This window comes from Zingiber officinale, chromosome 7A (assembly GCF_018446385.1).
Source record: "Zingiber officinale cultivar Zhangliang chromosome 7A, Zo_v1.1, whole genome shotgun sequence".
In the NCBI taxonomy this organism is placed as follows: Eukaryota; Viridiplantae; Streptophyta; class Magnoliopsida; order Zingiberales; family Zingiberaceae; genus Zingiber; species Zingiber officinale.
In genome coordinates, this window is record NC_055998.1 from 80,813,755 (window position 1) to 80,823,996 (window position 10,242).

The window sequence follows — 10,242 nt, forward strand, 5'->3', positions numbered from 1 at the left end:
TAAAACGGTGCAGGGCGGCAGTTCATGAGGCCGATCGGTCGGTGTGGCTAACACTATTTGGTGATCGGTCGGCAGATCATAGGTTCGAGTGAGGCGCAAGGCGTCCTCCTCGTCGAACCGGCTTTCCATGGTCGAATACCAAAGACCCGGAGCACCGCCGGTCGGCTGTGATGTATTGGTCATGGTATGAGGCCAGGGATGGAAGTGTGATGGAAGGAGGGAGAAATAAAAACAGGGAAAGAATGCGGGAGGATGAAAGAAATAGCTAATAGAGAGAAAAAAGGAGAGGCGGCAAGGAAAAGGAATCCTTACAGGCAAAGAGGATGATCGAAGGGGGCTGTGGGGTCGCCGGAGAGCCGGAACGCAAGGTCGCCGGAGAAGAAAGGAGCAGCGAAACGTCGGGAGGAGATGAGGCCGAAATGCGGCGGAGAGCTGGGGTCGGGAGCTTTATAAGGGCGGCCACGATCAATTTACACCGTCCGATCCAGGTCGACGATAACGAGGTCATCATCCAGCCGTTCATTTCAAACGGCGGATGTCCCATCGGAAGTGACGTCACCGCCATACTCTGACAAATGCACGATTGCCACGTGTCAGCAGGATACTGGCCGCATTTAATGAGCTCCCCTTACCGTGCGCAGCGCACGTGATGGGTAGTAGGGAAGAGCATCGGACATGAATTCCAAGAGAACACAAGGCATGGACAAGATACCGCCGAACGAATGAGTATCCCTATGCCTGGCCGAACGGCCTAATGCAGTGATCGTTGCTCAGTCAGATCGGCATTCCAGTCAGTCGGACTTCGCCTCCTTCGACTAGACTCGTGGGGAAGGCAAGTGATCCGGTGGTAAAAGCCCGGGACCCCCTAAGAGGGGTCAACGCCACGTGGAGGTCAAAAGGCCAGGTGGTCCGTCGAAGAAGGGTGAGCCGACCGGACTCATGAGAAAAGGGCAAGCCGATCGGTCTGCCAGTAAATATCTGATAGTAAAAGGTGCCCTGACAGGGATCGGAGTTCCGACGCTCAATGAAACAATAGCTAAGAGCCGAGCGGAAGGCCTAAGAGAAGGTGACGTACTGCTAACAGTCCTTACGTAGCACCCGCCCGGAAGTCTCCCCAGCATATCAATGCAAATGACAGGCGGGACGTGATGGGCGTGCCGCCCGGCCGGTGCAGGGGATGAGGGCCGTCCGGACGACACTTTTCGTCCAGCCGGCCGGACGGACGTCCCGGCCGGCGGTGGGTAAAGAAGGACAGGAACATTTAAGTCTCCCCAGCATATCAATGCAAATGACAGGCAGGACGTGATGGGTGTGCCGCCCGGCCGGCGCAGGGGATGAGGGTCGTCCGGACGACGCTTTTCGTCCAGCCGGCCGGACGGACGTCCCGGCCGGCGGTGGGTAAAGAAGGACAGGAACATCTTCTGACAGCCGTCAAGTCCTATGGTTAGGCCATACTCCAAGTCTGACAACGAGGTGTTCTGTTGTCCCATCGAAGACATGGTTGGACTGTAGCGGTATGGCGTCAGGTAAGCTTCCTGACAAGCATATACCAAGGTATGGGCTGCGGACATGTACGCGCCTCGGTGGGCGTGTAGAGGCTCTTTCACCGCTCTATATAAAGAGCCGCAGATTTCGCCGGAGGTACGCGTTCTACAAGCTTTGAGGCTGCTTTTTCCACCACTTGCTGACCTGACTTGAGCGTCAGAGGGTCGCCGCCGGGAACCCCTTCCCGGCACGACTTCTGTGCAGGTTCACCGGAGCTTCGTGAGACTAGCCGGAGATCTACATCGGCGACCCGGAGAGCGCCACGTGCCCAACATCCGTTGATTCAACGTTCGGACAGGATCAATATGAAACTAGTTTTTATGTGTTAGTCTATTTCTCTTGACTATATCTATGCCCTCAAATGTCAATTTGATATTTGGTACATTAACTGGTTTTATCCAAAACCAGCTGATTGACCAAATGATCTCGAATTGACATGCAACACGTTCTTATATATTCGTCTACCTCTCCTGATTATATACATGCCCTCAAACTTTAATTTTACCCAATATATTGAGATCAATAATTTTTTGAACATGAATATGTTCGAAAAATTCAATTTGTATTCAAAAAATATTTTTTAAATATATTCGTATTCAAAAAATCGACTGATAGATTAAATAACCTCGAATTAATATGGAATAAGTTTTTATATGTTATTCTATCTCTCCTAATTATATTCATGTCCTCAAGCATTAATTTGACCTAATATATTGAGAGTAGTGATTTTTTTTAACATGAATTAAAATTTTCAAATATATTCATGTTCAATAAATCATTACTCTCAATATATTGAGTCAAATTGACATGAATATAATAAGGAGAGGTAGAGTAACACATAGAAACTAGTTTCATGTCAATCTGAGATCATTTGGTACATTAGCCGATTTTAAGCGATTGATTTACCAAATGTTAAATTGTCATTTGAGAGCATGAATATAATCATGAGAGATAGACGAACACATAAGAACTAGTTTCATATCAATTCGAGGTCTTTTGGTCTATTAACCGATTTAATCTAAAATCGATTTTGATTTAAAAAATAAAAAACAAATTAGTTCGACTCATTTTAGAACTCATTCGACTTATTTGATTAAAAATTCGGCATTTCGATATATAACCAAATCTATTCGATTGCTCCATAACACTAGTCGACTGATAATGATAAAATTAAAAATAGGTATATGATTTGATATTTTAAAACTTCTTTACATGAAATGGATATTTTACAAACTTATGTTTCAGTAAAAAAGTTGTAAAAAAAATGAAGGTATGAATTGAGAAAAAAAAAACTAAAACAAGAAGGAGAAAACATATTATGTCCCTTATTTCACACAATAAAAATATAGTTTAACATCGAACAATCAAAGATTTATCCATAATTTATAATTTAACTGGTGAAATTTATGATTCCGTCCGTTGTCCAACATTGACATTGTGAGCCATTATAGGGCTATAGAGGCTCCGCGATCCTACGACTATTTCTGTAAGGTCATGGTGAGGACGTAGGATGACAAGCAGGTGTGACCGTGTGAGATAAAAAAAAATTAAACTTAAGTTAGTAAATTTCAATCAACTACTATCTATAAATAGAGATAATTTAAACATATTTAATCACTAATAAAACAATCTCATTAACTATATATATATATTATTTTTTAACTAATGTATTTTTTGGTTAGAAAACATTAAAATTATATCGATATAATATGCAACGGATGAAAATCATACCATTAGGGTGCGTTTAGTTTAAGTTATGATATATAACCTTAGTTATGTGATTACCAAATAATCACATAATATAATTATTGATTGTTTGGTTCAATTTAGGTCATCTAGTAAAATCTCATTTGTTTGAAGGTTTTAGTACATAACCTAATGTGATATATTATCATATTATCCCTTGATTTAATAATGATAATATTATATTATTAATAGTGATATATATATATATATATATATATATATATATATATATATATATATATATATATATATATATATATATATATATATAGATATATATATATATATATATATGTTATATTACTTTTATGCTCTGTCATAATAAGTGGGCCCATTTTTAAAATATAAAAACTATGAGAATTTTAAATATCTCTTACTTAAAAAAAACAAAAAATGCACCTTATTATAAAATACATTATTTTTTTAATCAATTTGATAAAAATATTATATATAAAAAATTACTTAATAACTGGGTCAAATGTTATTTAAATTTGATCAATATCATGTTAAAAAATTAAAATTGTGAAATTGTTATTGCAGCAATAGTTTTAAAATAATTTAATTCATTTTAATTTAATTAATAAATAAATACTGAATTGTTTTTTATTTTTTAAAAAATAAAAGGTATTTTTAAAATAATTTTAATAATTGAAAATATCTTTTGATTTTAATTATAATTGCATTACTCTATTTGGTTAAAGAAGAATAGAAAGAAAATAATTTACACCCAAATAGCTGAGCTGTATTTAGAACTATTACAAATTCATGATGATACTAAAATGTGCAATGACGACAAATATGACAACAGTACAATTCACTCTCTGCCTAAACTTTGACAAACGATTCTATTTAAATAGGGAACTGGAAATGCTTCCAGAATTGGCACTGCAAGTGTAACTTCAAAAGCCACAAAATTAGCCAATCATCGAAACATCCTTCTCAAATATCTTATTTCCTAGTTGTGCAATAACGTCTACAAGATACTGAAACAGTTTGAAAAACATGTTTCATCCAATGTTCCACTTTCTTAATCTGCTCGCAATGCTGTCAATGGCAGGATTTACATCTTCGAGCGATTTGTTTGCCTTCTTAGCCGCAACATTCTTTGCACTGTGCTCATCTGAGCTAATTACCCCAGCTTCAATAGAGAAGTATTCCTGACATCAGTACAATTCTTTCATCAGTTACTTAAAGGAAATAAATAAACACATAGAAATGAATAATACACAAAATGCATAAAGCTATTGAAATACTAAGTCGGAAGGCACAAAGCTATTGAAATACTAAAAACATAACTATAACTAAGTCACTTGAGGTTTAGTAAAATGCCACATGACTTGTATATTTTATCCTGACAAATAAATGGGTTGTATCTGTTGGTGTGGTTAACACTAACGGTCTAACTCAAGTTTTAATGAATGACAAAATAGGTTAAGTTAGTTTTGTTGTTAATCTAACACTCTGACCGAGTGTGTAAGAGAAGCACAGACAGGTCGACGGGCTGACCGGATGTCTGGCATGAGGCCCAGCTAGGTCAACGGGTCGACCAGATAGCTGGCACGAAGTCCAAACGGGTCGACGGGTTGACCGGACGTTTGGCACGAAGTCCAGCTAGGTCAACGGGCTGACCGGATAGCTGGCGAGAAATCCAAACGGGTCGACAGATTGACCGGACGTTTGGCACGAAGTCCAGCTAGGTCGACGGGCTGACCGGATAGCTGGCGAGAAGTCCAGACGAGTCGAAGGGCTGATCGGACGTCTGACAGATAAGTAAAGGTAAGTCACTAGAGGAGAGTGACTGTGAGGACGCGTCCCAGTTAAGGGGCAGTAGGCGTCGGTCCAGCTTAGGTCCATTTTTTATCCCTAAATTGAGACCCTGGTTAGGTTCTGGTCTCGGGAAGACAAGACCTAAATCATAAATCTATATAAACTATTTATGCATATATTTTTATAACTCTATGTTGTAGATACAAATGTAGAGCTTCGAATTCTGCACACGTAGCAACTGACAGAGCTTGATTCTGAGTTCGGAGTCAAAAGTTATGACCCTCGGAAGATTACTGTGTCAAATAAGTAGTTGGACGCGCCTGGGATCAGCCAGATTCGAACTCTCCTCATCTGATCCGAATTTTTGGGATCTAATAAGCTCTGGAGACTCCTCCAAAGGGCTATAAAAGGAGGGGTTGAGCAAGCTTCAAAAATAGAACCCTCATACGTGCTTCAACGTATCCAAACGACTTTCCGACTACTCTGGGCTCCTGCTACGAAGCTGCTGCGCTCGACGATTGCTCCGAGGAGTTCCGATCGCGCCTGGTAGACAGACATCAACACGAAGTGCTTCATCTTTTGATCCTTAAAAGTGTTGGTAAAATTTCCTTTATTGTACTTAATTATTATAAAAGGCAAGTGCAGTGTGTTACACTTGGCTTCTTTCTTATTGTACTCGATTCTCTCTTCCGGGGGTATCGGAAGAAGTTTTTAGTGGATTGCCCATCGATAGGTCCGCGGGACCTGGGCCTTGGAGTAGGAGTCGCTGAAGGCTCCGAACTAAGTAAAAACCGCCTGTGTTATTTTTGGTGTTGCTTTTCGTATTTACTTTCCGCTGCGTACACTCGTGTTTTAAAATTCGAAAAGAAGTATTTTTCAAAACCACGTGATTCACCCCCCCTCTCACGCGCGTCACGATCCAACAAGTGGTATCAGAGCATGTACCGCTCTGATTTGGTGCAACCACCAATCAGATAAGGGGGTGATTTTTCTTATTTTTTTCGGCTTTCAATTTTTTTGTATAATTCCAAACTGGTACTATTACTTTTTGGAAACATTTTTTGTTGTAATTAATCTAATTTCTATTTCCTCTCGCACTACTAATCCAAGACCAAGTCTTGGCACCACTTTTTAGCTTTCTATCTTCAGCATTCAATGACTCTTCTTGAAGGACAGAACTCTCTCACGTGCGTCACGATCCAACAGTATCACTGAAAGGATAAGCAGATAATCTACAAGTTCCAGTAACCAGATCATAATCCTTAGCGCACTAAAGAATGATCATGAACTTAAATGTAACAACTAGGTTATGTAACTTTCAGAATTACCTGCTATTTAATCTGAGCTCCATCATTTGGACAAAGAGATCCACACAAAGGTGACAGACAAGCTGAGAGGCATATATTCCAACCAATTCCTCATGTTGTTTAGAAAATAAAAACATAGAATACCTGTTATTACATGCAAGTTTAGGACGTTTTGGTTAATTGTTTATGCAAAAATCATGAAATGATTAGCCTTTTTCCCTCACTAAGGTCATCAAAAAAATTAGAAGAGGTTCAAATTAGCAACGTCTCTGAAAAGGTGGCACAGGTTAAAATGCGTATATGTATCCAAGCCCAAATTGAAATGCGGCACAGGTCCAATACAACATATGTGTAGAGAACTAGAGATCATCCTACAGTAATTCCATAGGCTGTTTGTGGAGATCATGGTGCTCAATCTAGTGGAGAAGGTGATGGGTTCCATTGAAGCAGCAATAGCAGAATCCTAATTTGTAAAATATGCATAGAAGTAAGAGCATATATAAACTTACATATGAAGTATGAGATCACCAACAACCATCAGCTTCTCCTTGAAGGCTTCCTTCATGTCATCATCAAGTAGATTACGAAGGACCAGAACTAACTGCTGAGTATGCATTTTAACAATCCAATTGGGATTCTTGCTTGTTTCCAGAATATTTTCACCGTATCTAGAAAGGGTAGTGCAACTTAGAACTGATTAGCATATGATATAAATGAGTAACTGTTATGAACTATGGAGGTTAACAGAGAACCATAAACTTATTGGTTCAAAGTAACAAGTTAAATCATTCGAATGTCATAGAACCTACTGCAATAAATACCATATTTGTAGGATACAAACTTTAAAATGATGCCCAAGAAGATTATTAATTCATACAAGATAAAAGAATGAATTGGATAACAGAAACAAATGTTTTGCAAGAAGACCAGATTATAATGTATAAGCACAATCTTATTGATTTCTCCTCCTATCTTTTTGTAGAAAAAAAATTACCTCGTAAACAAACAATTTCCACATAATTGCCCCCGGAGGTACAAATAAATCCAAACAAGAACAAGAACCTAATGTTGGTTGCTACTCGGAAAACCTAATGGTTCCACTGTACAAAAATTTTGTACAAAGATCTGAACCTTTTCCTAGATACCATATGTTCTTTTAAATTAAACTTGGATCGCCTGCGGAACTTAACACGTTTGATCCAAAGTTTAATCTATTTATTCTTTTAGGTTTAGACTTGGATCTCCTGCGGAACTTAACACGTTCGATCCAAATCACCTAGGTTATTAATTCCATTAAATATTAATTTCCAAAATTGGCTTCCAGGACTGCATGACGAGGCACATGGCCTTCTTGGATACGAGAACAACCACCACCGCCTAGACAAAACCTTTTAAGGAAAGCTAATATTTAATTTCCTTAAATAACTTTAGGTCAACCGAAAAGAACAATCGAATCACAAGGAAAAGAAAAACAAAGAACACAATATCGAAAACAAATTCGAAATACTAGAATCGCATGCCTCTTGTATTTGGTATTTTTACATGAAGATAAAACTAGTATGATACGAAAATTAAATACTAGTATACCTTTTCTTTTGCAAGCAAAAACCTCTAGGTCTTCTACCGTATTCCTCTTCTAACCTCGGACGTTGTGTGGGCATCGGTCTTCCGAGATGAGAAACCACCAAAGCACCTTCTTCTCCTCCTTGCAAGATTCGGCCAAATCAAGTGCACCTTCAAGGAAGAAGAGAAACAACCAACCAAGCTCCAAGGGATGAAAGCTTTCTCTCCTTCTTCTCCAAGCTAGTAACCGACCACCACTTGATCTCCTAGAGGAAGAGGAGATTCGGCCACAACAAGGAGAAGAGAGATCTTGAAGGGGCCGGCCACACCAAGGAAGAAAATAGGGAGAAGAATAATAAAAGTTGTGTGTCATGAAGGCACCCCAACCCCCTCTTTTATAATCCTTAGCTTTGGCAAATAAGGAAATTTAATTACAATAAAATTTCCTTAACTTTCCTTGACATGAATTAATTAAGAAAAATTAAACAAAATTTCCTAAACCTTCATGTCATGGCCGGCAACATCAATAAGAGCAAACAAGGCAATTTCAATCAACAATTAAAATTCCTTATTTGTCTTCGAAAATTTTAAAAAATAAAATTTCCCTTTAAAATCCCTTCATGGTTGATAAAAAGAAATTTCTATAATTTTAATTTTTCAACATGTGAAGAATTTACAAAGAAGAAAAATAAAATATCTTTCCAATCTACAAATAAGGAAAGAGATCTAATCTCTTTCTTTAATCTTTTGTAGATCCTTTTAAAAGAGATATTTTAATTTTTAATCTCTCCAATAAATTATATCTTTTAAATAAGAAAAATTTAAAATTAAAATTCTTTTTAATTTAATGGGGGCCGGCCACCTAAGCTTGGGTTCAAGCTAGGGCCGGCCACCCATGAACCAAGGCTTGGCCGGCCCTAGCTTGATCCACAAGCTAGCTTGGCCGGCCCTTACATCATGGGTATGAAGGTGGGTATAGGTGGGTATAGTACTCTATAAATAAGAGGCTATGATAGGGACCGAGAGGAGGAATTAATTTTGGTCTCCCAAAAAAATTAAGCATCTCGTGTTCGCCCTGAACACACAACTTAATTTTATCAATAATAATTCATTCTACTAGAGAACTATTATTGAACTACCGCACCAATCCCAAATTACATTTTTGGGCTCCTTCTTATTATGAGTGTGTTAGTCTCCCTGTGTTTAAGATGTCGAATGTCCACTAATTAAGTGAGTTACTGACAACTCATTTAATTAATATCTTAATCCAAGAATAGTACCACTCAACCTTATCGTCATGTCGGACTGAGTCCACCTGCAGGGTTTAACATGACAATCCTTATGAGCTCTTCTTGGGGACATTATCAACCTAGATCACTAGGACACAGTTTCCTTCTATAATCAACAACACTCACTATAAGTGATATCATTTCCCAACTTATCGGGCTTATTGATTTATCGAACTAAATCTCACCCATTGATAAATTAAAGAAATAAATATCAAATATATGTGTGATCCTGTCCGAATGCTGAACCAACGGACACTGGGCACGTGGCGCTCCCCGGCTGCTGGTGTGGATCTTCGACTGGCTACACGAAGCTCCGGCGAACCTGCACAGAAGTTGGGCCGGGAAGGGGTTCCCGGCGGCGACCCTCCGACGCTCAAGTCAGGCAAGCAAGCAGTGAAATGTGGCTCTCGAAATATTAGAACGCGTACCTCCGGCGAAGGATGAGGGCCTTTATATAGGGCAGCGGAGAAGCGAGTGCACACATATCGATGTGTACACGTGTCCGTGGCCCATAACCCAGTAAGGGCTTGTCAGTGAGCTTACCTAACCCGTGGCCCATACGTGGCGTTGACCCCTTACAACGAGGGTCCCCTGTTCTTATCGCCGGATCACTTGCCTCCCCTTCAAGTCTAGTCGAAGGAGGCGATTAGTCCGACTGACTGGACTGCGAGTCTGTCCGGGCGGCTAGTATCCTCCGATCGGCCATCATCGGATCTCCTCGTAATCTGCGCCAATCTTTGACATTAAGGCTGAGCATGCGTTCATTAAATGCTTCGAATGGTCGAATGCCACGTGGCGCAATGCCATCATCGTACGGCGGCGGTGGCATGGTGCTTTGATGTGATCGAAGCGATTCGAAATGGGCGGCCCGATGCACGCTTTGATTCCCGTGACCTGGATCCGACGGTGGAGACCACCCGGCCTCCACCCTATAAATCCTTCGTTTCCTTCTCTCTCGCATCTGCCTTTGCGATTTCGACCCCTGCCCCCAGCGCTTTGGAGCTCCGGCGATTCCGCTTCTGCTT